This window comes from Carlito syrichta, unplaced genomic scaffold (genome assembly GCF_000164805.1).
Source record: "Carlito syrichta isolate Samal-C Ts95f unplaced genomic scaffold, Tarsius_syrichta-2.0.1 Scaffold304359, whole genome shotgun sequence".
Classification (NCBI taxonomy): domain Eukaryota; kingdom Metazoa; phylum Chordata; class Mammalia; order Primates; family Tarsiidae; genus Carlito; species Carlito syrichta.
The window spans coordinates 524,948-538,866 of NW_007248455.1; positions in this window are offsets into that span (position 1 = coordinate 524,948).

A 13,919-nucleotide genomic window follows, 5' to 3' on the forward strand; every position below is an offset into this window, starting at 1 on the left:
GAATTCCGCCTGGGGGCGGGGAACAGATCCGCAGGCATCTTCCTGACCATTCCATTGCCTCTAGCTTCCGTGTTTGGAGGGACGGGAGGTGGGGAGGGAAGGAAGAAAGAGGGTGGGTGGAACTGGCTCGGGGAGAGAAACGTTGGGCCAAGGGAGGCAAGGGACAGGGAAGGATGGCCCGAGTGTGTGTGGATGTTCGGCCTCCAGCCCTGCTTCCTGTTACTCTGGGGCTGGGCAGCAGCCCTCCTGATTTCTGTAGACCTTCCTCCAAATCCTTGGCGATAGAGGGAAAGGCAAATTCTCCCCTCGGACTGGGGCTTTGCCCTCGGCTCCCTCCCAATCCCGGAGGCTCTGGGAGGAAGACACTGGCACCCCTCACCCCTCCACGAGGTTCCCTTTCACTCTCTGTCCCCTCTTTTTCCATCTTTCTGTTTTCACCTCTTCTTCTCTGCCCTAACTCCAAATAGGAGAAGGCCAGAGGCTCCTAGGTTAGCACAGGACCACCCTTTTGAACTCAGACTCCTGGGTAAGGGTGTCCTAACCAGCTGAGACCAGTTTTTATATGTTTCAGGGCTGCCACATGAAGTCTTGGCTGCCCAATTCCATTTGAATTTCAGATCGGCAATGAATAACGTTTTTAGTCCAAGTATGTCCCAAATATTGCATAGGACACATAAAAAAATTATGTTTTATCTGAAATTCAGATGGAACTAGGCATGTCCCGTGTTTTTATTCGTGAAATCTGGCAAAGCCAGCATATTTCCCTTTTTTTCCTGAATTTGAAACTCTCAGAATTCCACACGCCCGCCCCCCAGCCAGCTTTCTTCCTTTGCCTTTTTGGTGGAAATTGGGCTTCTCCTAGACCTCTGCTCTTTTTAATTTCCCTCCTCCCCTGGGTTTTATTTACTTTAGTAAAGTCACCCTGGGCCTCCGTTGCAAAGTCTTTGATGTGATTATTACTAGAGACTGGGGTTCAGGCAGCATAAGCTTTTAGAAAGGTTTCTTCAGGACATTGGAAGGAAATTAAACCTTGGAAATATGCTTGACATTTTTTTCCTTTCTAAAAAGAAAGTCTGTGCATCGAGTTCCCTTATGGTCACGGGAGCATGAACGACAGAGTTGAGGCCAAAAAGCTGGTTTCTCAAGCCGCCACCAGCTGCAGCCCCAGCCAGTGAGTGACTTGTTTCCAGCTGCATGAGCCATGTTTTCAGGCTTTCCAACCTCAGCTGAACTTGTCCAAAGAGGCCCTGAACTTGTAGGCTCAGAGGGCTTTGAGAGACAGCGAGACCAGGGCGTCCCAAACCATCATGTGCACATGATCACCTGGGGAGCTTCCACCAGGGTCATCAGTGCAAGATCAGAGACAGCAGACAGCACAATTAAAAATTAAATAAAAATTTTGGCCAGACATGGTGGCTCACACCCATAATCCCAGTACTTTGGAAGGCCAAGGCTGGAGGATAGCTTGAGTCCAGAAGTTTGAGACCAGCTTGGGCAGCATAGTGAGACCTCGTCTTTATTAAAAAAAAAAAAAAATCATAGGTATGGTGGTGCACACCTATAGTCCCAGCTACTCAGGAGGCTGAGAAAGGTGGATTCCTTCAACCCAGGAGTTCAAGGCCCCAGTGAGTCGTGAGCAGCCACTGCATTCCAGCCTAAGCAACAGAGTGAGACCCTGATTTAAAAAAAAAAAAAAGTCTCCCAGATGATTCTAGCTTGAGAGTCAGTGGCCCAGAACCATGCTTTTCAATGACGGCTGGAGGTTGATGGATGGACACCCCAGCCCCCCTGCACCATGGGTCAGGAATCTTGGGGGTGCGTGGTCCTCTTCTCCTGATCCTTCTAGCCTCGGTTGCCAGGCTCCCACAGCAGTGACTGGCTCTATAAAGCCCCATTTACTGGCTTCTCTCCTGTTTCTCTTCCCAACTCCTCCACAGTGCTTCCTGGGATCATCTCCCAAATCATCCGCTTGTCCTTAAATCCTTCCCTCCAGCTGTGCTTGGGGAAAGCCTCAGTTTATGAGTGGTCACTCTTACCCACAGACTGCTTTCTGGTTTAAAACATGAATTCTTTCTTAACAGCCTGCTCAGAATGGCAGAAGACCCCAGGTTTTGAAGCCAAGCAGATAAGGTATGCATCTGACCTCTATGGCTTAGACATTCTAAGTTATTGTGAGCTCAAGGCATCAGGTAACGGTTTTAAAAGATGTTATTTGAAAAATTAGCCGGGTGTGGTAGCACGTGCCTGTAGTTCCAGCTTCTTGGAAGGCTGAGTGGAAGGATTGCCGGAGCCCAGCAGGTCGAGGCTGTGGTGGTCAGGAGCATGCCACTGCACTCCAGTCTGGGTGACAGAGTGAGACTCCAACGCAAAAAAAAAAAAAAGATGTTATTTGGAGCCAGTCACAGTGGCTCACGCCTGTTATCCCAGCACTTTAGGAGGCCAAGGTGGGAGGATTGCTTGAGCCCAGGAGTTTGAGACCAGCCAGGGCAACATAATGAGACCTCATCTCTTAAAAAAAAAAATTAGCTGGGCACTGTGGCATGCACCTGTAGTCCCAGCTACTCAGAGACTGAGGCAGGAGGATCGTCTGAACCCAGGAGGTCAAAGCCATGGTAAGCTGTGATGGTGCCACTGCACTCTAGCCTAAGTGACAAAGTGAGAACCTCACTCAAAAAAAAAAGGTAACTTGGCTTTTTTTTCTGTGTCTGGGTTCTTTCTTCATCTCTATATTGGGGTTCATAATAGCTGCCTATTAAGATCATTTACAAGGGTGGAATCAAACTGCAACAGGAGAAGAAAGAATAATTTCCCCATTTTCACTTTCCTGAAGTAGCATTAATATTAGGGACCCATACCCTTGGCATGGCCTCATGGAGGCCAAGTGTACCTCCTGTCCCCTGGCCTCGGTCTCAGCCTTGTGACTTGCTGTGGCCAATAGCATGTCAGTAGCCACGATGAAGGCTTGAGGGGACATCTGTGGGGCTTATTCTGGCATTTTTGTTGTTGTGACAGAAAGTCACTCTTTAGGTAACTGCTGGTTTCATGAGTATGGGGGACACATACTAAGCAGATTTGGACATAGCCCATAGCCTGGAGTCAGGCTGGCTGAACCCAGCTTAGACCAGCCAAACTCCACTTAGCTGCAGATGTTGTTGTATGCTGCTGAGTTTTGTTACACAACGTTATTGTGGGAATAGCTGACTGATATATCCAACACAGGGTTTGGCACACTGTCAAGGTGCAGCAAACACCAGTTCCTGTCTCTCGCCACCACATACTGATGTGGGAGCAAAGACATTGCCCAGATTCCTACCCCTCACATTAGGCTTCTGGATCAAGTTAGTTGCCAGACATGGTGGCCCATGCCTGTAATCCCAGCACTTGAGCCCAGGAGTTCAAAACCAGCCTAGGCAACATCCTGAGACCTCGTCTCTACAAAAAAAATTTAAAAATTAGCCAGGTGGGGTGGTGTGCACCTGTAATCCCAGCTACTCAGGAGGCTGAGGTGGTAGGTTCACCTGAGCCCTGGAGGTTGAGGCTGCAGTGAGCTGTGAGCATGCCACTGCACTCCAGCCTGGGTGACAGAGTGAGACTCCAACTCAAAAAAAAGAAGCCCCAGTTAATGGGGTCCTGCCCCCTTTTCCAGTGTGGTTTCAGGTCAGAGGTGAGGACCTTTGTAATGACCTCAGCTCCTCACCTGACCCCTCTCTTACAGGAAGCACAGGCTTGTCTCTCCCTGAGTTTTCCTGGACTACCAGCCATGGAGACCCTCCTCGTCAGTGTCTCTCACTGGCTCATGGCGTAAGCTACTTCTCCCTATTTGCCTCGCTACCTGCCTTCGTTCATGGTAATTCTAGTTTAATCAACATATATATATTTGTGAGTCAGAATCTCACTCTGTCACCCAGGCTGGAGTGCAGTGGCATGCTCACGGCCACCACAGCCTCGACCTGCTGGGCTCAGGTGATCCTTCTGCCTCAGCCTTCCAAATAGCTGGAACCAAAGGCACGCGCTAATTTTTTTATTTATTGTAGAGATGAGGTCTCGCCAAGTTGCCTAGACTGGTCTTGAACCCTTGGGCACAGGCAATTCTCTCACCTCGACCTCCCAAAGTGCTGGGATTATAGGCGTGAGCCACCACGTCTGGCTATAATCAATATTTTAAAATATCAATTGCTCATCAGGCACTAGATGCTTAACAAAAATATTTGTTTACAAGTCAATACATTTGGCCAGGCACAGTAGTGAATGCCTGTAATCCCAATGCTTTTGGAGGCTGAGGCAAGAGCGTTACTTGAGGCCTGGAGTTTGAGATCAATCTGGGCAACGTAGGACGACCCCATCTCTATAAAATAAAATAATTAGCGGACTCAGTGGCTCAGCCTGCAATCCCGCTCTTTGAGAGGCTGAGGTGAGTGGATTGCCTGAGCCCGCGGTTCGAGACCCGCCTGGGAAACCTGGGGAGACCTTGTCTCTACAATAAATCAAAAAATTAGCTAGGCATGGTAGCATGCGCCTGTAGTTCCAGCTACTTGGAAGGCTGAGTGGAAGGACCACCGGAGCCCAGCAGGTCGAGGCTGCGGTGGCCGGGAGCGGCCACTGCACTCCAGTCTGGGTGACAGAGTGAGACTCCAACTCAAAAAAAAAAATAAATAAATAAATAATAATAATTAGCTGGGCATGGTGGCGCACACCTGTAGTCCCAGCTGTTAGGGAGGCTGAGGTGGGAGGATTGTTTAAGCCCAGGAGTTGGAGGCTGCAGTGAGCCATAATTGTGCCCATGCACTCCAGCTTGGACAACAGAGTTAGACCTTGTCTCTCTTAAAATAAAATTTAAAAAAAGCACATCTCAGGAAGATTACATTAATGTTTCGTTTACACAATGTCTAATGATTTTGAGTTTTTGTGAATCAAGTTTTCAAAAGCCTAATTAATTATAAAAATACATTTTTAGGCCAGGCACAGTGACTTATGCCTATAATCACAGCACTTTGGGAGGTTGAGGTGGGAGGATTGTTTGAGCCCAGGAATTTGGGACTAGCCTGGGTAACAAGGCGAGAACTTGTCCCTACAAAAACATTTAAAAAATTAGCTGGGCATAGTGGTGCATGCCTGTAGTTTCAGCTATTCAGGAGGCTGAAGTGGAAGGATTGCCTGAACCCAGGAGGTAGAGACTGAGGTGAGCAGTGAGCCACTGCATTCCAACCTGGGCTACAGAGTGAGACCCTGACTCAGTATACAAGGGGGACCCCAAAATCTCCAGAATTTATTTATAAAAAATCGTGTATTTACTCTTACATGTTTAAACTTCAGTCTCCTTCGAAGTCCTTTCTGTGTGATGCGATACACCTATTGAGACGCTTTTTCCACTGCTCAAAACAGATTTTGAACTCATCAATTCTGATGCCTTTTAGTGCTTCTGCCGTTTTTTGTTTCGCTTCTTTCACATCAGCAAAACATTTCTCTTTGAGAACTTTTTTCATCTGGGGAAACAAAAAAAGTCCCTCGGTGTGAGAGCGGGTGAATAGAGAGGGTGAGGCACAGGAATCATGCTGTTTTGGGCCCAAAACTGCTGAACACTCAGCACAGTGTGGGCAGGTGCGTTGTCATGGTGGAAGAACCAGTCACCTCTTTACCACAATTTAGGATGTTTCTTCCACATATCATTGATTCAACCTTCTCAAAACGTCCAGATAAAAATCAGTGGGTTCCTAGAAAATGTACCTAGCAGGGGAAACTTGTACTACAAGGGCCCCACCCTCATATATATATATATATATATATATACACATACACACTTTTTGGGGAATATATATGTATATCTATCTCCACAATTTATGCTGTAGGCAATGGAATTAGCCCATTTTACGTATAAGGAAGTCGAAGCCCAGAGAGATTTGGTCACAGCTTATAAGTGTCAGAGGTTCTACACAGGCCAGGTCTGTCTAAACCCCAGGTCTGTCAAAACCCCCGCCCTACACAGCCAACTTGGTATCTGTCTAGACATTAAGGTCCTTGAGGACTGACACCCTATTGGATGCCCGTGGTGGCCCCTGCACGCAGTAGACACAGGGCTGCCATGTGGAAGCCAGTTGATAGAAGCCATGGCGGTCAGGCAAGGGGTAGTCACGTGAGCAGCAGGGCTGGCCTCCTGCAGAAGCATCCAGCACCATGGACAGACCCTGTGCTTCCTCACAGCACCCACCAGCCACACCAAGGCAACACCTGCCTCCTCTGTACTTTGGCCCAATCTTGGGAGTTTCATGAATTTCCAGAACACACAACATACCTCTTGGGGAGTTCTGGGAAGTGTCAGGACACTTTGGGTTGCAAGCAACAGAAACCAGGCTGGCACTGGTGACCTTCCCTTCCCCCCTCTCATCTGTCCCTCCCATAGACCCCTTTGTTTTCGGCCAGCTTCCCCCAGCGTCCAAGCCTGCACACCTTCCGGACTGTACCTGTGTTCCCACCTCTGGATCGCTCCCTGGGGCACTCCATGAGAATCCCACATGTAAAGGGACTTCCCGCTGGGTTATCTATACCAACCTCTAAGGCAAGGAGGCAGGACTGACTGAAACAGGCTTTCCCTGGTCAGGACCCTGGGTCTGAGCCAGGTCAGATATATTCCATCTTCATGGTCACCAAGTGGAGAAGGAGGGCTGGAAGATGTTTGGGATCAACCTTGAGTCTGTGGGGGGGAGGGTGATGTGCGGAGGAAGGGGTACGGGCAGAGAAGCCATGGGAGGGGCCTGAACATCCCAAGTTCGTTCTCAGACAAGGCAATGTCCTTTTTCAGCCAACATCCTTGGAGGCCCCAGATGGTTGTATGAAGCCCTGGTAGAATTATCTATTCTCCCCTTAGGACCAGTTTTCTGCGGGCCTTCGCAGTGCCTGAGGGGACTAGCGGGGTGGGGGAGGGGGGTTGGAATAGGTCTGGGTCAAGGATGCATGTGCCTGTGACTCATTAAGGAAGTGCTCCCAAGGGAAGCTGGGAAGGAACTGAAGGAAGCAGGTCAGGGTGGGGAGGAGGGCCAGCCAGGGGTGATCTGGCAAAGTCACACAGTGGGTGGTTTCAGTGTAGCCCTGCAGGGGAGCTCTGGTGCTCAGGGACACTTCAGAGTCCTCTTAACCTGAGGCAAGGGAGCTGGACTTCCGTCAGTTGTTGATCAACGATTGCAGGTGTGGGAGAAGAATGCAGAGTTCCAGGCCCCTTGGGCTCACTGTCCCTCCAAGCAGGGTGGCTCCAGGTGCATACCTCAGAAGACGAGCCCAGGTGCACACTTCAGCACAGAGAAAAGGTGAGCAGGGGTTCTGAGGGCATTGCCCACTCCAGGCTGGGGTACACCCGTCAGGACTCACCATAACCCAGAGGTCTCCAATTCTGGCCCTCAGCCCGATCCTACCCACAGCCAGGTTTTGCTTGGTCCACGGTGTATTGACCGCTGAGTACCTTAATGCTTCTGAATTGGTTGCCAACACTGAAATCTCACGCAATTTGTACACAAAAATCTAGATCTCTAACTTTTCTTGAAAAGCTAGATTTGTTTATCAGCAGCCCAGATAGCCACAGATGCCCATGCTGAGCAACTCTACCCAGTGGCTCTGATACCATAGTCCCCACCACTCTCTATTGTGTCCCAAACACATGTGCTGGGAGATTTATCTTCTAGATATTATCTTCTAGATTGCTATATTATATTATATTAATCTTCTAGATTTATCTTCTAGGATAACTAAGAGAAAAGAGATGTGTTTTTGTACCTACATCTCTAAAGTGGAGGGAAAATACGTGACTAGGTTAGTCTGTGTCTGAGGAAAACAGCTCAGGGTACCATTGGGAAGCCTCCACGATGCCCGCTGGGCGCCTCCAGGCATGTGAGTTTTGCCCTCCTGCTGTGCGGCAGTGTGTTCCTGCCTGACTCCTGCTTTTCCACCAAGATCCAGCTGTGCCGTGCCCTTCACCCGCCTGTCCCATTTTGTTAGAAGCAGCTGTTTTTCCCCTCCCAGCTCCCCAGGCGCTGATTTCATCTCTTTCCCGACACGGATTTGGAGCCAGGAGGGAAAGGGTTTGGCAGAAAACCAAGCAGGCAGTGGGAGGAAGAAGTCAACATGGAGAAGGCAGACGACGCCAGGAGGTCTGGGAGGAGGGGTCTGAACGAAGACTGGCCCCGGGATCGGAAGACCCAACAAGACGAGAGCCCCTGCAGTCCAGGTGGGGCCCAGGGCCTTTTGGAAGTCACTCCTCAGAGCTGCCCACAGTGACTCTAGCTAAGAATTCTGTTTCCCCATAGTTTTTCCCCAATAGAGGTAGAGACAGCCAGGGGGAAACTGAGGTGACAGAGCAGGGGGCCCTTTCTCCCAGCCCTGACTCAGCACTCCTTCCCCCCTACCCCCACCTCACCGAACACAGTCCCACAGGCTGACTTTCAAGCACCGATGTCATTTGTTGACTGCTGGGTGTAGAAGGATACTCGAGAGGGGATGAGATGGTTGGGGGTGACCAAGGCTGGAAAACTGGTCACCAAGGCAACGGACTCAGAACCAGAGGCCCCCGGGGAGGGAGGCTGGGTCAGAAGGAATCCGTGCTGCTCACACTCTGGCTGTGCCCACGCCCATTTCTTGGGGTCTCAAATTGTCCTGACCGCCACCCCCAGCCTTACAGCCCCCTAGTTCTTCTCATCACTCCCCCTCCCCCCAATCCAGTTGAGGCAACATCTTTGACTGAGTTTCGGAAAAATTCCTTTCTCCTTAACTTTGCCAAATAAAGGTTGAAAATTTCCAGCCGGGTGTACTGGCTCATGCCTGTCATCCCAGCACTTTGGGAGGCGAAGACGATTGCCTGAGTCCAGGGGCTCGAGACCAGCAGGGACAACTTGGCAAGACCTTGTCTCTACAATAAATAAAAAAATTAGCTGGATGTGGTGGTGCATGCCTGTAGTTCCAGCTACTTAGACGGCCAAGGTGGAAGGATCGCCTGAGCCCAGCAGGTTGAGATTGAGGTGGCCATAAGCGTGCCACTGCATTCCAGCCTGGGCAACGGAGTGAGACTACAACTTAAAAAAATAAAACAAAAAGATTTCCAAAAAGAACCCTTCAAGAAAACACAGAGGGGGAAACCCAGATGCAGAGATAGTGGTGCATTGAAAGAGTGGAGAGAGATTTCTGAGCCCAACTAGACTGACCGTCTTATGGAAGATCTGCTTGGTGGACACCAGAAGGAAGTGTCTGTTCCTTGGAATTCCTTGACCCAGCTGGGCCTGGGGTGGAGGTTGCAAATGCAGACAAACTCTTGGACAGAGATGTGGCTGGGTGAGGAGGCTCTGCTCCCTGCGTGATCGGGGCCTCAGGGTCTCTCCGGGGCTGACTCAGGCCTTTGCCTGGGAAGGTGCTCTCCACACCCCTACCCATCCCTGGCCAGAGCCAGGCCCCCTCAGCAGCCCCCTGGCCTCCATGAATCTCCTCTTGGCCCTCCCTTCATTTATGACAAAAGCCCTGAATGTCCTCCTTCACTCTTTCTTGGAAGTCACTGGCTCCTGGCTCAGTATGACTGTCCACCATTATCACCCCATCCCTCTCCGCCTGTCTGGTTTGCCTAGGGTACCTTCAGAGGGCTCAGGCTGGCTCCACCCTGAGGCTGCTGTGCTCCATCAGGCCTCTCTATCTGGAAGGCACAGATTCCCTGGGGCTTCCTGTCTCCAAACCTGATCACTTTTGGAGTTTCCTTTGTCGTTTGATTTCTAACTGGAGGGACTGACATTATCCCTGAGGAAACCACGGCTGACCTATCCAAGCGTAATGGCTACAGAAATGGTATTACTATTATTGAGTCAGGGTCTCACTCTGTCGCACAGGCTGGAATGCCATGGCATGCTCATGCCTCACCACAGCCTCAACCTTTTGGGCTCAGGCGATCCTCCGACCTCAGCCTTCCCACTAGCTGGGACTACAGGTGGGCACCACCATGCCTGCTAATTTTTGTATTTTTTGTGGCCACGAGATCTTGCTACGTTGCCTAGGCTTGTCTCAAACTCCTGGGCTCAGGCAATCCTCTCGTCTCGGCCTCCCACAGTGCTGGTATTACAGGCATGAGCCCTTGCGCCTGCCAGAAATATTATTTTTAAAAAGAGGTAATACATATGCATGTTAATGTAGTCAAACATGAACTGTAAGCAGCTTCCTCCCCTGTCTCTGGTTCCCTCTCCAGAGGCAATCACTGCCCTGTGCATTTCTGGCAAATGCACAGGGCAGTCGTTGCGGGTGTGTATACGTATATATGTATAACACACATCTGTTAATGTATTTTGGAGATAATTTCACATCAGTACATAAAGTGCTTCTTCATTTAAAGAAATGACTGCTAGTATTCCTTATGGGATTGTGCATTTACTTTACCAATTTCTTGTTGCCAGACATTTGGGTTGCTTCCAATCTCGCTAACTCAGAAAGCTTTGTCACTAGATGGTTTGTGGGACAATCCCAGGAGTGGGCTTGCTTGGTTCATTTTAAGTTTTTATAAATATGTTCATTTTAAGTTTTTATAAATATTGTCAAAATGCCCTCTAGAGCAATTGTACTGATTTTTCTGCTCCCAGCGATGATATTTGAATGTCTGTGTTTCTAACTGATTTTTCTGCTCCCAGCGATGATATTTGAATGTCTGTGTTTCTACCCCTCATCTGCACGGGGTGCCATCAAACTCTTTGCCAGTCTGAGAGCTGAAAGTGGTTGGTATGCAATGGTAATTCTAATGTTTGCTTTTCATACAAGTGCGGTCAAGCATCTTCTCCTGTTTATGTAGTTATTTTATTATTATTATTATTATTATTATTATTGCATCAGAGTCTCACTCTGTAACTCACAGCCACCACAGCCTTGATCTGCTGGGCTTAGGCAATCCTTCTACTTCAGCCTCCCAAGTAGCTGGAACCACAGATGCACACCACCATGCCTGGCTAATTTTTTGATTTATTATAGAGACGAGGTCTCGCCAAGTTGCCCAGGCTGGTCTCGGAGCTCTCGGCTTAGGCAATCCGCCCACCTCAGCCTCTCAAAATGCTGGGATGATAAGTGTGAGCCACTGCACCTGGCCTCCCGTGTTTCATAGTCAATTGTAGCTCCAGGGCTACGAGCTTTGCTCTCTGCCATCCTTTCCTATTGGGTTGTCTTTTTTCTTCTTGATCTCTAGACATACTTTACATATTAAGGAAATTGGCCTATGCCAATCAAATATCTTATAAACACCTTTTTCACTTTGCTGTTTGTCTTTTGGCTTTTATTTGATAGTTGAATTTTTAAAATTTTTATGTAATCAAATTTATTATTTTAAAAAATGTTTTCCAGGTTTTCTGTTATGCTAAGAAAGGTCTTTCTTGGCCAGTCTCGGTGGCTCACACCTGTCATCCCAGCACTTTGAGAGGCAGAGATGAGAGGATTGCCTGAGTCCAGGGGTTCATGACCAGCCTAGGCAACTTGGTGAGACCTTGTCTCTACAATAAATCAAGAAAAATTATCTGGGTTCCAGCTACTTGGAAGGCTGAGGTGGAAGGATCACCTCAGCCCAGCAGGTTGAGGCTGTGGTGGCTGTGAGCATGTCACTGCACTCCAGTCTGGGTGACAGAGTGAGACTCTGACCCCCTCCCCGCAAAAAGATCTTTCTCACTCAGATGATTTAAAAAGTATTTCATTTTTTCTAATGCTTTTGTGGCTTCAGTTTTAAGGATTAAATTTCTGATCCATCTGGAATTTATTTATTTTTTATTTATTTATTTTGAGTTGGAGTCTCATTCTGTCGCCCAGACTGTAGTACAGTGTCTCCCAGCCTCGACCTGCTGGGCTCTGGCGATCCTTCCGCCTCAGCCTTCCGAGTAGCCGGGATTACAGGTGTGCGCTACTACGCCCGGCTAATTTTTTGATTTATTGTAGAGATGAGGTCTCGCCTGCCCAGGCGGGTCTCAAACACGCGGGCTCAGGCAATCCACTCACCTCAGCCTCCCAAAGGTACGGTATTACAGGCTGAGCCACCGAGCCTGGCTTGGAATTTATTTTCATGTGAAGAGTTAGGTAGGGATTCCACTTTATTTTTTCCCAGAGGATCACCCGGCTATCCCAGTAAATGAGGGTATGTTGAATACTCTGTATTTTCTCTACTGATGTCAGTTATGAAACAGATGCTTTGTAAATACTTACTTGGCATATTTTAGTCATGCGCTGCTTTAAAATGGGGGTATATTTCAGGAAATGCATTGTTAAGCTATTTCCTTGTACAGATATCACAGAGTGACCTACACAAACCTGGGGGTGTATCAGTGACACAGCTAGGCTGTGTGGGCCAACCTGTTGTCCCCAGGCTTTAAATTGTGCAGCATGTTACTGTGTTCACTACAGTTTTTGAACTCATCCATTTTGATGCCTTTTAGCGCTTCTGCCATTTTTTGTTTCACCTCTTTCACACGGGCAAAACGTTTCCCTCTGAGGATTTTTTTCATCTGGAGAAACAACAAAAAAAGTTGCTCAGGGTGAGATCAGGTGAATAGGGAGGGTGGGGAATGGGGGTCATATCGTTTTTGGTCAAAAATTGCTGAACACTCAGTGCAGTGTGGGCAGGTGTGTTGTCACGGTGGAAGGATCAGTCACCTGTTGGCCACAACTCAGGATGTTTCTTCCGCAGTGCAGCCTTTCCCAACAATACTACCTGGTGCATTTACCTAGCGGGGGAGGCCTGTACTACAAGGGGCCCATCCTCCAAAAGATAATTCCATTTTTTGCCCCCCACTTAGATCCATGCATGGTGGCACATGCCTGTAGTCCCAGCTTGCTCAGGAGGCTGATCACTTGAGGAGAAGTATCACTTGAGCTCAGGAGTTGGAGTCCAGCCTGGGCAACATAGTGAGACACCCTCTCTAAAAAGAAAAACAAACAAACCATAGTATAATGGTCCACCTGTCTAGGGCACTTACTATGAACAGAGCTTGCAGGACTGGAAATTGCTCTGAGTGAGTCAGTGAGTGAGTAGGGAGTGAGTGTGAAGGCCTACCCACTGCTGTAGACTTTACCAACACTGTACACAGAGAGGCTACACTAAATTTATTCAAACATATTTTTCTTTAATAAATTAACCTTAGCTTACTGTAACTTTTTACTTTGTTTGTTTGGTTTTTTGTTTGTTTGTTTTTGTTTTTGTTTTCACTGGAGTCTCACTCTGTCGCCCAGACTGGAGTGCAGTGGCCGCTCCCGGCCACTGCAGCCTCGACCTGCTGGGCTCCGGCGATCCTTCCGCCTCAGCCTTCCGGGTAGCTGGAATTACAGGCATGCGCTACCATGCCTGGCTGATTTTTTGATTTATTGTAGAGATGAGGTCTCGCCAAGTTGCCCAGGCGGGTCTCGAACCTGCGGACTCAGGCAATCACTCACCTCAGCCTCCCAAAGTGCTGGGATTACAGGCTGAGCCACTGAGCCCGGCTTGTTTGTTTGTTTTGAGTCTTACTCTGTCACCCAGGTTGGAGGGTAGTGGCACGCCTCTCGGCCACCACAGCCACAACCTGCTGGGTTTCAGCAATACTTCCACCTCAGCCTTCCAAGTAGCTGGAATTACAGGCGCACGCGCTACCACACCCAGCTATGTTTTGATTTATTGTAGAGACAGGTCTTGCTAAGTTGCCAGGACTGGTCTCAAACTCACAGGCTCAGACAATCCCCTCACCTTGGCCCTTACAAAGTGCTGGGATTACAGGCTGAGCCACTGACTCTGGGCTAACTTTTTACTTTATAAAATTAAATTATTTTTGAACTTTTTGACTCTTTTGTAATAACACTTAAAACACAAACACATTGGATTGCTAGATAAAAATATTCTCTCTCTTTTTTTTTTTTTTTTTTTGAGTTGGAGTCTCACCCTGTTGACCAGGCTGAAGTACAGTGGC